Genomic DNA, 16,665 nt, shown 5'->3' with positions numbered 1-16,665 from the left:
GTGGAAACAAGCCCGTCGGCCCAACTTGCCCACACCGGCCAACATGTACCATCTACACTGGTCATACCTGCCTGCCTTTGGTCCGTATCTTTCCAATCCTGTCCTATCCATTTACTTGTCTAGCAGCTTCTTAAACGTTGGGATAGTCCTAGCCTCAACTACCTCCTCTGGCAGCTTGTTCCATACGCCCACCAACCTTCATGTGAAAAGGTTACCCCTCAGATTTCTATTAAATCTTTTCCCCTTCACCTTAAACTTATGTCCTCTGGTCCTCGATTCACCTTCTCTGGGCAAGAGACTGCGCATCTACCTGATCTATTCCTCTCATGATTTCATACACCTCTAGAGGATTACTCCTCATCCTCCAGCGCTCCAAGGAATAGAGATCCAACCGACTCAACCTCTTCCTATAGCTCAGACCCTCGAGTCCTGACAACATCCTCATGAATCTTCTTTGTACCTTATGCTGAAAATCCACTTTTGTAAAAATAATAGCGTGAACTAGTAGTCAGGTTTTGACTGGAAGTTAAATGAGTTTTGAATATTCTGTGTTGACAAAAGGCAAAATAGGGCTTATCATTTGATATCTTCAACAACGTATCCTCTGACTTTGGAAACAGTTCGATCTTAGTGTCTGGAAATGAAAACTGTAAATGGATCATGAATCTATTGCTTTGCTTTCTAGAGCAGATTCAAAGGGAAATGTTTCTTCATATTTTGGGGTGATTGATTTTACTGTAGATGGGTTGATATTATTTAGCATTGTTGAGTGAGTGTGATGCCTTTTCTGATCTCACCAGATGTGAGATCAGAATACCTCTTTCGAGACTTGAAACTTATTTTTTAAATCTTGAACCTTCAGAATAGGCCCTTCGATCCTTTTCTGCTATTCAATAAAGTCGTAGCTTATCCAATCTCCTCTCCTCATGCTTGATTTCTTTGTAGTCCAAATGCTCTGACGGACTCACTCAATGTATCCAAATCTTACTGGGATGGAGACTTCTATAAAGTCATGACCCTTTGAGAGAAGAAATTCATCATCTCTGTCTAAAATGGACAACTCTAATTATAAATCGATGCCTCCTAGTTCTTGATATCCATAGTAGGTGAACCATTCTCTTGTCGTCCTCCCAGTTACTACAGCCACCTCCTGCAGAATTGTATAAAATGTCAATAATATACTTTCTTCAAGACATAGCCAGTAGTTATCCAACTGTTCAACCTCTCTCAAATTCTTCATTCCAGAAAACAACCTAAAAAACCTTTTCAGCAAAGTGAAGGTGGTGCCTTAAATGCAAATACACTTAAAAGTAAAGCAAAACTACACACCTTTCAAGGTATGGTCTCAGCCACACCTGTGAAGTTGCATCCAAACATCCCCACATTTATAAACCCTAACACGACCAGTAAAGGTCAACCTTCATGAATAGACAACAGACAATAGGTGCAGGAGTAGGCCATTCGGCCCTTTGAGCCAGCACCGCCATTCAATGTGATCATGGCTGATCATCCCCAATCAGTACCCCGTTCCTGCCTTCTCCCCATTTCCCTTGACTCCGCTATCTTTAAGAGCACTATCTAGCTCTCTCTTGAAAGTATCCAGAGAACCTGCCTCCACCGCCCTCTGAGGCAGAGAATTCCACAGACTCACAACACTCTGTGAGAAAAAGTGTTTCCTCGTCTCTGTTCTAAATGGCTTACCCCTTATTCTTAAACTGTGGCCCCTGGTTCTGGACTACCACAACATCGAGAACATGTTTCCTGCCTCTAGCGTGTCCAAACCTTTAACAATCTTATATGTTTCAATAAGAAACCCTCTCATCCTTCTAAACTCCAGAGTGTACAAGCCCAGCCGCTCTATTCTCTCAGCTTATGATAGTCCCGCCATCCCGGGAATTAACCTTGTAAACCTACGCTGCACTCCCTCAATAGCAAGAACGTCCTTCCTCAAATTAGGGGACCAAAACTGCACACGATACTCCAGGTGTGGTCTCACTAGGGCTCTGTACAACTGCAGAAGGACCTCTTTGCTCCTATACTCGACTCTGCATGCCAACCCTTTGTTTCATACACCAGGGCCTCCAAATGCTTTCAGACATAAACACAGACATAGAACAATACAGCGCAGGAACGGGCCTGTTGGCCCACAATGTTTGTGCTGGACTTGAAGCCTATCCAAACTGATCTCATCTGCCTGGAAGTGATCCATGTCCCTACATTCCCTGCAAATCCATGTGCCTATCTAAGAGCTTCTTAAACAACATTATTGTATCAGCCTCCACCATCACCTGACAATGCGTTCCAGGCCCCACCACACTCTGTGTAAAATAATTGTCCAGCACATCTCCATTATATTTTCCACCTTTCACCTTATAGCTGTGCCCTCTTGTGTTGGACTTTTCGAATCTAGGAAAACGGTCTGACTGTCTACCCTATCTATGTCTCTGATAATTCTATATACTTAGTCATAGAGGCATAGAGTGTGGAAACAGGCCCTTTGGTCCAACTTTCCCACACTGACAACATGCCCCAACTAAACTAGTCTATCCTGCCTGCTTTTGGCCCATACTCATCTAAACCTAACATATAGAAGGAACTGCAGCTGCTAGTTTACACCGAAGATGAAACTCCCTGGTCAACTCGTCACTTCTCACCCAAACCATCACCTCCCCAGGTACTTTCCCCTGCAACCGCAGGAGATGCAACACCTATCCATACACCTCCCCCCTTGACTCTGTCCAGGGACCCTGACAGTCGTTTCAGGTGAGGCAGAAATTCACTTGCACATCCTCCAACCTCATCTAGTGTATCCACTATTCCAGTAATGTCGGTGCAGGCTCGCCGATTGTTTTCGCTGAACGCCTGCGCTCAGTCCCCCTTGGTCTACCCGATCTCCCGATTGTCAAACACATTAACTCCCCGTCCCATTCCCATACAGACCTTTCTGTCCTGGGCCTCCACCATTGTGAGAGTGAGGCCAAATGCAAATTGGAAGAACAGCATCTCATATTTCGCTTGGGCAGCTTACAACCAAGTGGTATGATATTGATTTTTCTAATTTCAAGTAACCCATGCATTCCCTTTCTCTCCACCCCTCCCCCCACCCTAGTCATCATACTAGTTTCACTGTTGTCCTGCTGGCTTTTACTGTTTGTAACCACTCGTTATCACCTTTTCCACAGCCAACAATGGACCTTTGTGGGCTCCACCTTTCTTTGATCATCTTTGGTGGAATTGATTTGCTATTTTCATACCTTTCATTTATTTGTTCTTTGTCCCTTTTCATATCTCTAGTTTCCCTCTCCCCTGACTCTCAGTCTGAAGAATGGTCTTGACCCGAAATGTCACCTATTCCTTTTCTCCAGAGATGCTGCCTGAAACTGCTGAATTACTCCAGCATTTTGTGTCTATCTTCCCTGTAAACCTACCCTATCTCTGTACCTGTCTAAATGTTTATTAAACATTCAGATGGTACCTGCCTCAACTACCTCCTCCGACAATTGTTCCACACACCCACCACCCTTTATAGTTCCCCCTCAGTTTCCTATTAAATCTTTCTCCCTTCACCTTAAACCCATGTCCTCTGGTTCTCGATTCCCCTACACTGGGCAACACTCTCCAGAACCCTACTATTCACTGTGTAAGTCCTGCCTATGTTAGACTTCCCAAAATGTAACACCTCACATTTCTTTGTATTTAATTCCATTAACCATTTTTCAGCCCACCTGCCCAACCGATCAAGATCCTGCTGTAATATTTGGCAACCTTCTTCACTATCTACAACACCACCCATTTTAGTGTCATCTGCAAACTTGCTAATCATGTTATATATGCTCATCCAAATCATTGATATAGATGACAAACAGCTATGGGCCCAGCACCAAACCCTGAGGCACACCACTAGTCACAGGCCTCCAGTCCGAGAAGCAACCTTCCACCATCATCCTCTGCTTCCTTCCATGAAGCCAATTGTCTATCCATTCAGCTATCTCTGAATGGATCCCATGCAATCTAACCTTCCAGAGCAGCCTATCATGCAGAACCTTGCCGAATGCCTTATTGAAATCCATGTACGTCTACAGATCTGCCCTCATCAACAATTTTGGTCACATCTTCAAAAAACTCAATCAGGTTTGTGAGATACGGCCTCCCGCATACAAAACTGTGCTGACTATCCCTGATCAGTCCTTGTCCATCTAAATGCATGTATATCGTATCCCTCAGAATATTGTTAAGTAACTTTCCAACCACTTCTATCAAGTCTCCCCTCAATCTCCAGATTTTCCAGAGAAAAGAATCCAAGCCTATCCGACCTCCCTATAGTGCAAACCCTCTAATCCAAGGAGCATTCTGGTAAACCTCGTCCAAACCCTCTGCAAACCTTCCACATCTTCCTGTAATGGGGCGACCAATACTCCGAATGCGGCCTAATCCAAGCTGCATCAAGACTTCCTGACTCTTACATTCAATGATGACAAGCATATCCTATACCTTCTTTTTGTACAGCAAATGCAAACATATTGGATACATGGTGGAATGGACAGATTCACCCAGAGAGTTGTGAATTTGAGGGATTCTCTGCCACAGAAGGTAGTGGAGTCCAATTCACTGGATGAATTTCAAAGAGAGTTCAATAGAGCCCTAGGGGCTAGCAGAATCAAGGGATATGGGGAGAAGGCAGGCACGGATTACTGATTGTAGATGAATAACCATGATCACAATGAATGGCGGTGCAGGCTCGAAGGGCCAAATGGCCTCCTCCTGCACCTATTTTCTATGTTTCGATCTCATTGCTTGAACTTATCTAATACCTCTATCTAATACCAGACAAGCAAGCTTGGAGAGCCATTGATGAACCCAAAGGATTTTGATCAAAGGAGATTTCCTTTGAGGGAGAAAAGGCTTCAATTTGATATCACGGTTCACAGTCTGTTTAGTCTGTTACCGGCGGACACCCACTGCATTGTTGCATGTAAAAATATGTGATGGTCACCTCCTTGTATCAACAGAGATGTGAGAATCGAGAGCATTTACCTTCACAAACTTCACAATAAAAGTTATTGCCTTGACGGCATAAGGTTATGTTCTGGAGACAATTTCTTGATTGTCAATCGCTCTCTGTGAATGAAGCAAATTCCATCACACAGGCCACAAGACTGGAATATGTAGGAAGGAACTGCATTTGGTGGTTTACACCAAAGAGAGACACAAAATGCTGGAGTAACTCAGCGGGACAGGCAGCATCTCTGGAGAGAAGGAATGGGTGACGTTCCGGGTCAAGAGCTTTCTTCAGACTGAGCCTGAGTCTGAAGAAGTGGTCTCGACCCGAAACGTCACCCATTCCTTCTCTCCAGAGATGCTGCCTGTCCCGCTGAGTTACTCCAGCATTTTGTGTCTAACCCCAACACTGGAATATCTGCTGGTCGCTGCGGCTGTTCCTTCAGTACCAATCTCAGTGCGTCAGACCCGTTCCACCTCTCTCTGGAAGAACTTAACAAGGATTTCAGCATCACTTGTGGCATTCTTCACAATAAAATAAATCATGTTGAACGACATGAACATAGTCCATGTAAACAATAGAAGCTGCAGCTTTATAAAAGTCAGGCAATTCATCTAATTGCACTGCCAACCAACCTGATGTTCAATTGGGACTCGCTATCTTCTGCAATATCAATAAATCTGCACAAGACACATGCCATTTGAAAAAAACAATGAGCATTTTCTTGGCAGCTCCATCACTGAGACTGAACGGCAGACATCCATTATTGAAGACATTATTGAGTCACCTCATATTGCAAATGATGATTTGCACCAGGCGAGGAGATGTGGTCCTTCCAGCGTATCTTTAATTGTCATCACTGCAGTATATAGTACTTTCAATTGGCACTCTACTTCTCATGAAAGCAAAGAAATAACTTTCATTTTTGTAGCACCCAGGGGCAGTGGGGAGGGGCAGGCTGCATTTATACCTCACGCTGCCTCAGCAAGGCCAGCAACTAAATCAAGGACTAGTCGCATCCTGGCCACTCCCTCTTCTCCCCTCTCCCATCAGGCAAAAGGTGTAGACATGCGAAAACGCACACCTCCAGATTCAGGGGCAGTCTCTTCCCAGCTGTTATCAGGCAACTGAACCATTGTACCGCAACCAGAGAACAGTCCTGAACTACTAACCACCTCATGTGGAGACCCTTGGACTATCTTTGACCAAACTTTACAGGATTTATCTTGCACTAAACGTTATTCCCTTATCATGCATATGTACACTGAATGGCTCGATTGTAATCATGTATTGTCTTTCCGCTGACTGGATAGCACGCAACAAAAGTTTTCACTGCCCCTCGGTACAAGTCACAATAAACTAAACTGAACTGAGGTATGGTCAGTGGTGTAGTGGTAGCCAAGAGGGGCAGATTCCCCTCAGTAATCTGTCTTGATGTCGTAGAGCTGTAGGTACCATGTTGATACACACTTCCAGGAAAATCCAAACTATTGCTTCCACTGTGGGAACTTTTCTTTTTGAAAGATGTCAAGGACGTCAAGAAAATCTGTGAAGTTTTTACTAAAGTGGCATTGCTGGCATAAAGCTTTAACTATGAGGAGATATGGGAGAATTTAGCACAAGATTAAAAGAGATAAATAAGAAATTACCAGGATCCCCAAGTGGTTTTAGAAAGGTTCTGGAAAGACGGGCTGTAAAAATGCAGCAAACTTTCCGCTATTTGCACTTTCCATTTAGAAATTGAGATGCATTCAAAATCATAGCCATGAATAAAATCTGTTCCCGAGTGTGACATTTCATATTAATGCCTTAATTAAAGAATATCAAACTGGAATAGGAGCAAGTCAGCTTCCATCCCCAGGGGCAGTTTAAATGAAGAAGAATATCAAAGGCCCAAAGGGGAGTAAGTGGACTGGACTTCACCTTTCACGCTGAAGTACACACATGTCTTAGGGAACTGTATGTCCACTGGTTGGTGACTTGTTAAATGCAAGACAGAAACGTCAGACTGTAACCAAAAGACCAGAGCAACATAATAAGTTGGATTGAGGATACAATGGAGCAGTGGTATAGTTGCTACCATACAGCGTCAGAGACTCAGATTCAATCCTGACTACAGGAGCTGTCTGTAAGGAGTTTGTGCATTCTCCCTGTGACCGCGTGGGTTTTCTCAGGGTGCAATATTTCCTCCCATATTGCAAAGAAGTTCAGATTTGCAGGTTAATTGACTACTGCAAATTGTCCCTAGAGTGAAGGATAGTGCTAGTGTGCGGGGATTGCTGGTCGGTACAGACTCGGTGGGCCGAAGGGCCTGTTTCCGCACTGTACCTCTAAATTAAACTAAAAATTGTATTTTTTATATTATAAGAGGGTCATAATAACAGGAAATACTATAACGAGAAACTAGGGGATCCTTAATGTTACAAAAAATATTTGAAAGAGTTACATGAAATAGGTTAATGAACATGACCATGGAAACTTCATTCTGAATGGCCCAAATGTTATTTCCATCTGCTGTGTGTATGAATTAATAATAATATTATCAGCAGCTAAAAAGCCACCAAAGCAGGCCGTTTGGCCTTGTTAACTACTTAAATGTAAAAGTTTGTTCAGCCTGTGTGAGTCTAAGGTGAAGAAAACATGAACACATTTTTAAAAGAAAATTAGACAGTGAACAATATTTTTAAGCATTGGCTGACTCGCCAACAGTCTGTCTGTCCCTTCCTTCTTTGTTGTTTCAATAGTATGTGTTAAATGTATGTTTTTAATATTCTTTAGCTTGCTTTATGTGGGGGGTGGGGGGGGGGTTGGGGGAAACTTTTTTCTAATCTCTTACCTTGATGGAGATGGGATTTTTTTCCGTATCGTTGCAGTTGGCGGCCTTTTCTGGAGACCGACTTCGGGATCTCCAACCGCGGGAGCCTGCGGACCTACCATCGCAGAGCTCGTAACCCCTTTGCCAGGGATCGACCTCTGAGCTCCAACCGTGGGAGCCTGCGGACTTAACATTGTGGAGCTCACGGTCTCTGGTTAGAGACCGACTTCGGGAGCTCCAATCCGCAGGAACTGCAACCGCCCCGAAGCGGGGGTTCGATCTCCTGACGTGGGGGTTTCGACCGCCGGCTGCAGGAGCTGCAATCGCCCCAACGAATGGTTCGGGTGCCCCAATCGTGGGAGAATAAAGAGGAAGAAGTTTAGACTTTATTGCCTTCCATCACGTTGAGGAATGTGGGGAATCCGCTGTGGTGGATGTTTATGTTAACTTTTATGTAGTTGTGTCTTGTTGCTTTTTTATAGTATGGCTGTATGGTAATTTGCATATCACTACCTTAATTGGTACACGTGACAATAAAAGACCTTCGAAACTTTTGAAACCTTTGAATGTTTTAACGTCTTTACTCATGGGTGAACCACTGCAGAGTGCTTCAGAACGTAACTTTCACCTGAATGTAACAGACATTGAAACATGAAGCAATGTTCTCACATCCCTCTGTGGGTAGCACAAAAAGGTAGATGCTTTTACATTGTAAAATATAATCAGTCAACGTTCTAGGCCATTTAAAGGCCAGTTACACTTTTATGAATGTTATAAATACTGTAAGATACAAAGCAAATAGACAACAACAATGAACTGTGCCCATCAGTCATTGAATGCAGTTAAACCACGGGCAACATACATTCTTATTTAGTTTAGTTTATAGATACAGCGTGAAACCAGGCCTCTCGGCCCACCGAGTCCGCACCGACCAGCGATCCCTGCACATTAACACTATCCTACACACACACACTAGGGACAATTTTATATTTTACATTTTACATTTATACCAAGCCAATTAACCTACAAACCTGTGCGTCTTTGGAGTGTGGGAGAAAACCGAACATCTCGGAGAAAACCCACGCAGGTCACGGGGAGAACGTACAAACTCCGTACAGACAGCATCAGTAGTCAGGATGGAACCCGGGTCTCTGGCGCTGTGAGGCAGCAGCTCTTTCTTTTCTTCAGATAAGCTGAACAATATTCTTTCAACAGTTTACCTTCCAGACATTCGCATTTCATGGCAATGCAACACAAGTGAGACTTAAACATCTTGTGCATTGATTAATGTCCACTTTCTTGCTGCTTCTGCAATTACATAAGATCATTTTTATTCTTCTGTGAATCTAAACATAGAATAAATTACACAATCAATACCAATGTTGTCTTTACGTGTTGCCTTTTGTTGGTTATGGTTCGTGATCATCCAGGAAATATCGCCCTTAAAACTTTGCACAGTAAATATTTTCCATTTAGAAAGATAGATACATTCAATATCACTTTTATTTATTTATTTATTTATTTGTTTTTTATTAGAAGTACAGTAAATTACAATAATACACATCACATATATCTTATTACATTTGTTGTACCACTTCGTTTTTCGAGCTTTAAAAAAGATAGAAATAAAAGAAGTAAGGAAAGTGAGCAAGAATCGTGAAGGTGTAGGAAAGTGTTGGGAAAAGAAAGCCCCTTCGGGAAGAAGTTAGAGAAGGAAGTAAAGAAAGGAAATAAGACCCTAGAAAGAAAAGAAAAAAAAAAGGAAAAACAATCGCTCTATTGTAACACAAAACTCCGCAAAAAAGGATATACCAACCGTGTTTTAAAAAAAAATATATTGTATACCCCCCGTTACCAGATCCTGGTACCATTTATATTTTAAACTACTGTTGCACCTTATACTTGTAATGGTTCCATAAATGCAGACCACGTGTTTTGGAAGTGGTCTGCTTTGCCTGCTAAGAGGAGTCTCATCTCTTCCAAGTGTAGTGTTTCGAACATGTTTGAAATCCACATTTTTATTGTTGGAATTGGAGCATTTTTCCAAAATCTGAGTATAAGCTTTTTTCCCCATTAGCCCGTAATTAAGTAAGTTCTTTTGAAACACATTTAATTCGGGGTTACCTTCCGATATTCCAAAAATGATCCATTCTGCTTTTGGTACAAGTTTGATTTTAAATAATTTTGTGAAGATTTCAAATATTTCGTTCCAGAATTTTTGGATTTTTATACAAAAAACAAAAGAGTGCGCTATGGTAGCTCCTTGTGACTGACATTTATCACAAATGGGTGAGATATTGGGGAAAAGTTTATTTATTTTAGTTTTTGAATAATATAGTCTATGTAATGTTTTGTATTGAATTAGAGTATGTCGTACGTTGATCGAGCATTTATGCACATATAGTAAGTGTTTATCCCAGTTCTCTTTTGAAATTTTTATAGCTGGTTCTTGTTCCCAGTCTCCTCTAATACCATCGGTTGTAGGTATTTCTATATTTAAAATAATGTTGTATAAGTATGATATTAGATTTGCTGATTCAGCCTTTGTCTTCATGGCTTCATCCAATAAGTCTGGGGACATGTTATGATAGTCTTTTGTGTATTTTTTCAGATAGTCACGGATTTGAAGATATTTAAAATATTGATTATTTTTCATATTATATTTCAGTTGTAATTGTTGAAATGATAATAATTTTCCTAATTCATACAAGTCTCCGAGCGTTTTGATTCCCATTCTTTCCCATTGTGTAAATGATTTATCTATAATTGAAGGTTTAAACGACGGGTTATTATCTATTGGCATTAACAGAGATAGATTTCTTAATATTAGATTCTGTTTTATTTGTTTCCAAGTTCTAATTGTGCTATGTATCATTGGATTTTTATTATAATTTTTGTTATTCAGATTCATTGGTGAGAGGAGAGTCGCTCCTGTATTACACGGAGAGCAGTCCTCTCTCTCCATTACAATCCAGTCCACCTGCTGGGCAGAGTTGTCCAGCAGGTGAATCATATTTTTAATATTTACTGCCCAATTATAGTACATAAAGTTAGGGAGCGCTAGACCACCCATCTGTTTTGGTTTACTAAGGTGTGCCCTTTGTATTCTGTGGGATTTATAATCCCATATAACATTTGTAATGCCTGAGTATTTTTTTGAAAAACTTTTTTGGAAGATATATTGGAATTAATTGAAATAAATAAAGGATTTGTGGTAAAAAGATCATTTTTATCGCATTTATTCGACCTATTAAAGACATCGGAAGCGTTTTCCAGAATTTGATTAGATTATTTAGTTTCTTAAGTAAGGGGCTATAATTGGAATTAAACATAGCGTGATAGTTTCTAGTGATTTCAATTCCTAAATATTTTAATTTTTCTGTGGCTATTTTAAAGGGGAATTTCAAGAGATGTGTTGAGTCTTTCGGTTTTATCGCCATAATTTCACTTTTATTCCAGTTTATTCTGTATCCTGAGAAAGATCCAAAGTCCTCAATTAGATTTAATATGTTTGGTATACTGATTTGGGGTTTTGTGATATACAGTAATACATCATCTGCATATAAGGATATTTTGTTATTTGAATATTTTGTATTATAACCGTAAATATCCGGGTGTGTTCTAATTTTTTCAGCTAAAGGTTCAATTACCAGAGCGAATAACAGCGGTGATAATGAACATCCTTGTCTGTTGCCCCTTGTTAATTGGAATTTCGTAGATAGTATATTATTAGTTAATATTCTAACCGCGGGTTTGTTATATAATAATTTTATCCATGCGATGAAGTTCTCTCCCATTTGAAATTTTTGCAATACTTTAATCATATAATCCCATACTACTTGATCAAACGCTTTTTCTGCGTCCAATGAAATGATAGATAACTCTTGTTCTTGAGGTTTGTGAGAGTGCATTATGTTAAGCAGACGTCTCAGGTTATTAAATGAATGTCTCTTAGGTATAAATCCCGTTTGATCCTCATTTATTAATTTACTAACATATTGACTTAGTCTTCTAGCTAGTGTTTTCGCTAATATTTTTTGATCCGTATTTAACAAAGCAATAGCTCTATATGAGCCTGGTTCTTCTATATCTTTATCTTTTTTAAGTATTAATGTGATCGTTGATTCTGCTAGTGTTTCAGGTAAGATTTGTTCTTTAAAAGCGTATATATACATTTTCTGTAGACGTGGTGTAACTATGTCGTAAAAACATTTATAAAATTCATTACTGAATCCGTCTGGTCCTGGTGTTTTTCCATTCTTAAGTGTGTTTATTGTGTCTTCTATTTCCTTAGATGTAATTTGTGCTCCCAGTTCCTCTTGTTCCTTCAGTTCTAGTTTTGGAAGGTTACAATTGTCCAAAAATTCTGAAACTTTATTATTGTCTATTAGCATTTTTGATGTGTATAAATTCTTGTAAAATTGAGCAAATCTTTTATTGATATCATTAGGTAGTGTTAATAATTCCCTTCTATCTGATTTAATCTTTGAAATTGCATGATCTTTTTCCTGTTTTTTCAGTTGGCGTGCCAAAAGTTTATGGGGCTTATCCCCAAATACGAAATGTTCTTGTTTTGTAATTTGGAATAATCTTATAACCTTCTCTGATAATAATTTATTTAGCTTAAATTTCAGTATTAAAATTTTATTATGTTTATCCATAGTTGGATCTTTAGCATTATCTATATCTAGTTATCTGATTTGTTCTTCTAATTGTCTTTGTTCATTCTTATTCTTTTTGTTTTGAAAAGCTTGATACGAGATAATGACTCCTCTAATAAATGCTTTGAAGGATTCCCATAATAAAGTGGGCGATATATCTGGTGTATTGTTTGTCTCAAAAAATAGGTCCATCTGTTTTTTTAGATATATACTCCCTTGTGGGTCTTTCAAAATTTGCGAGTTAAACCTCCAGAACGATTTGTTCGTAGACATTCCTTCTAATTTTAGATCACTAGTTTTAGATTTCATATTACCTCTTTGTTTTTGCATCGATTTATCTAAGTACGGATCTAAAACACAGTTGAAGTCTCCTCCAATTATAACATTTTGGTAGTTAAATTCTGCGTTTGTATTCAGGATTTTATTAAAAAATTGATGATTATCAAAATTGGGCGCATATATGTTTACCAAGGTGATTGGCGTAGCATGGATCTCTCCTGTAACTATAAGATATCTCCCTTCCTTATCTGATATAATGTTCTTTGATTTGAATGGTATCCCTTTGCGAATAATGATTGCGGTGCCTCTGGATTTCGAAGTATATGAGGAGTGAAATGTTTGGCCTATCCAATTCGCCCTCAATCTCATCTGATCTTGATGTTTAAGGTGCGTTTCTTGTAGAAAAGTAATGTCCGTGTTATATGATTTCAACTGAGCTAGTATTTTGCCCCTTTTAATTGGTTCATTAATACCCCTTATATTCCAGCTACACAATGTGATTCCTCCCATTTTCTTTTGTTTATCATTTTGCATTTTCTCTGATTTTAATACCCTTATTTATTACGGTGCGTCCATACCTCAGGACTCTGGATATTTGGGGGGCGTATATATTACTAACTTGTTGTTCAAGAGGGAACTGCAGATGCTGGAAGATCGAAGGTACACAAAATTGCTGGAGAAACTCAGCGGGTGCAGCAGCATCTATGGAGCGAAGGAAATAGGCGATGTTTCGGGCCGAAACCCTTCTTCAGACCCTGTCAATACCTCCTATATTACTAACTTCTTTGGTAGATCCCTTTTGCGATTTTCCTTGAAATAAAAACACATAGTAGTGACATATTGTGATTTAAAAAAAAATTGAACAAGTAAAATTACAGTGTCTGAAGTATTCGACACTGTAGTGCGTGTCCCACGCGTCTGTGGGATTCGACATCTATTCGACTTCCGGAGTTGATGTTGTACAATTAGCTCCGCTCCTTTTATTACTCTAAACCTAGGAGGGCGATACCATTTCAAAATCAATTATATTTCCCCCAGTTACACTATATATATATTTATATATATATATATATTTCATTCAGACTTATCAGATCTGTGTTCAGCTACTATGAAATTTATTTATCTAACACTTTCATCTACTAATTATTTATAATTAGTTATACTTTTGATAATAGTAAGCTGTTAGCTGTAAGGGTTAACCAGAAACAGGCTCCTGGAATTATGCCAGGTGCCTGAGTCTCCTCCCTTCCCCACACGAACTACATAACACTTAAACATTCAGTAATATCTACTTTAATTCTAAAATTTGTTATCTCTATATACGCGCTGGTCAGTCTTTTTAGCACCTTATTACATTTTGCCCCTTATATAGTTCAGGTTAGTTTCCATTTATATTTCTATATTAGTATTGTTAATTATTGTTAATTCTCTATATTTTGTAAAGCTGTTTTAAGATCTTAAACTGCCATTTGTCCTTGTGATGTTTTCCACATTCGGCTCTGCTGTTCGGCTCTGCTGTTCGTCTCTGCGTTGCTTATCAGTCTTTCCTTCATTTTGAACAAAGAATGTCCTTGAATTGAATTCCAAAGCGTCCAAAGGAGATAAGGTGTCTAGACCGGCGCACGTGGAAATGCTCTTCCATTTTAAACTTTTAGAGAATGGTGTTTCTTCCCTTATCTTCAGGTGTTCTCTGTGAAGTAATAAAAGGAAATAAATTGTCCATATCGTCCCGCTGCCTTGATTAATCTTCTGTTTCTGCCACAATCTCTTGGGCATATTTATAAGATGCGTCCGAATTAGTGAATGTTTTCTCTTTTCCCTTGAAAGTAATGCGCATCCTGGCCGGATAAAAAACGCCACATCTGACATCTTTAACTCCATGGAGAATCTGTCTTGTCTGTGAGAACTTTCTTCTCTTTTGCACGATCTCATAGGGATAATCCCGGAGGAGTTTGATAGTGTTGTTTCCAAACGTCATCTTCACTCCGTATTTGATTTTTTCATCAGTTCTTCAAGTGCTGAAATGTCCCGAAGTTTGACTATGATCTGTTGTGGGTGGGCTGGATCTGCTTGTGATCTTGGCTTAAATCTAGGTATTCGATGTGCCACTTCAATTTCCGGTTCCACAGGTAAATTGAGTACCTTTTTGATTAAGTTGGCAGTGAACTCACGGGTGTTATTTCCCTCTGCTCCTTCAGTTATTCCCAGTATTTGTAAATTTTGGCGTCTTGACCGTGCTTCGAGATCAAGACATTTATCTGAGACTTTCGCCAGTTGACTCTTGAGGCTGTCTAGATCTAGCTTCATTCCCTGCATATCTTCAGCCATTTGATCAACAACAATGTCTTTCATTGCAGTTACTTGTGAAGAAACAATTACATGCACAGCCTCAAACTTCTTCTTAGATTCTTCTTCCCCTTTATTAATTCTCCCCATTAGCTCTTCATGCACATCCTCAATTCGTTTTTGTATAATGCCAATGCAGTCAATAACTTTTTGATTACCAGCATTAATGTTCGACATATTTTCCATCAATTTGACATTAATATTTTCCATCATTTTTGAGTTTCCAGCCTCAATATCCTTTCTCAGTTCTCTTACCGAGTTCTTTATCTCCTCCATTTCATTTTTCTCCTTAGTAGCCAACTCAGTCTTGGCCCTGGTAGCCATTCCAGAATGCACTTCAGAGGTCTGTTCTTCAGTTTTCTGTGTTTTCAGCAGTTTTGAGATTGTTCTCTGAGGGCTCTGAGCTGAAGATGGTTTTTTCATTTAAAATCCTTTATCTTCCGTTTTAAATCACAGCGCTTACTGATGACGTCATCAGCGCGACGTCCCGGGGCTCCGATGTGTTTTTGAATCGGTCCCGACCTCCAGACCCGATTTTAACACGAAAAATCGCGATTTTACAGTAGCGGAGCTAAAAGTTGCGACTGCTAGTCCAGCATGGCGCCACCGGAAGTCACATTCAATATTACAGTTGTGAATAAAATCTGTTCCTGACTCGTGATATTTCATATTGAAATTTCCAATACATCAAAGTCCTGGGAGGTGTATGTAGTCTCGATTTCACCTGTCACATGGAGTACAAATCCTTTATTGTGATTGCTTCTGATCTTTGCCTTCATCTTAAAAAAGGGAATTCAAACAAATAGACCAGAGATGGAAATAACAGGAAAATAGAACTGGGGCAAAATGCAATTTGCACAAGGCTTTGGATTTAATTAAACTGTTACTTCATAACAAACATATTTAATTACATTATTCCTAACGCTCATAAATATTCATAATAGAATTGAAACTGTCTAATTACCACTTTTCATAAGATAATAATATTAGAAAACAGAGGAGCAGAATTAGGCCATTCGACTCATCGAGTCTGCTTTGCCATTTGATCATGGCTGATCTTTGTTTCCCTCTCAATCCCCTTCTCCCCGTAACTTTGGATGCACTTACTAATCAAAAACCTGTCAATGTCCGCATTAAAAATACCCAATAACTGGGTCTCCTCAGCCATCTGTTGGAAGGAGTTCCACTGTTTCACCACCCTCTGTCTAAGAAATTCCTCCTCAACTCCATTCGAAAGGTACGTCCTTTTGTGCCCTCTGGTCCTGGACTCTCCCACTACTGAAAACATCCTCCTTGCATCTGCTCTATGTAGGCCTTTCATTATTTGGTAGGTTTCAGTGAGATCCCTCCCTCATCCAATTCCAACACATCCTTCCTCAGATATGGAGTCCCAAATATGATCTGACCAGTGCCTTACAAAGCCTGAACATCACAACCCTGCTGTTATATTCTAGTCCTCTCGAAATGAACGCTAGCATTACATTTGCCTTCCTTACCGCTGATTCAGAGTGCAAATTAACCTTTAGAGAATCCTATACCAGCACTCCCAAGTCCTTTTGCACCTT

Source organism: Amblyraja radiata, chromosome 22 (assembly GCF_010909765.2).
Source record: "Amblyraja radiata isolate CabotCenter1 chromosome 22, sAmbRad1.1.pri, whole genome shotgun sequence".
NCBI lineage: Eukaryota > Metazoa > Chordata > Chondrichthyes > Rajiformes > Rajidae > Amblyraja > Amblyraja radiata.
The sequence above is the reverse complement of the archived record's forward strand: the minus strand, read 5'-3'. Positions refer to the sequence as shown.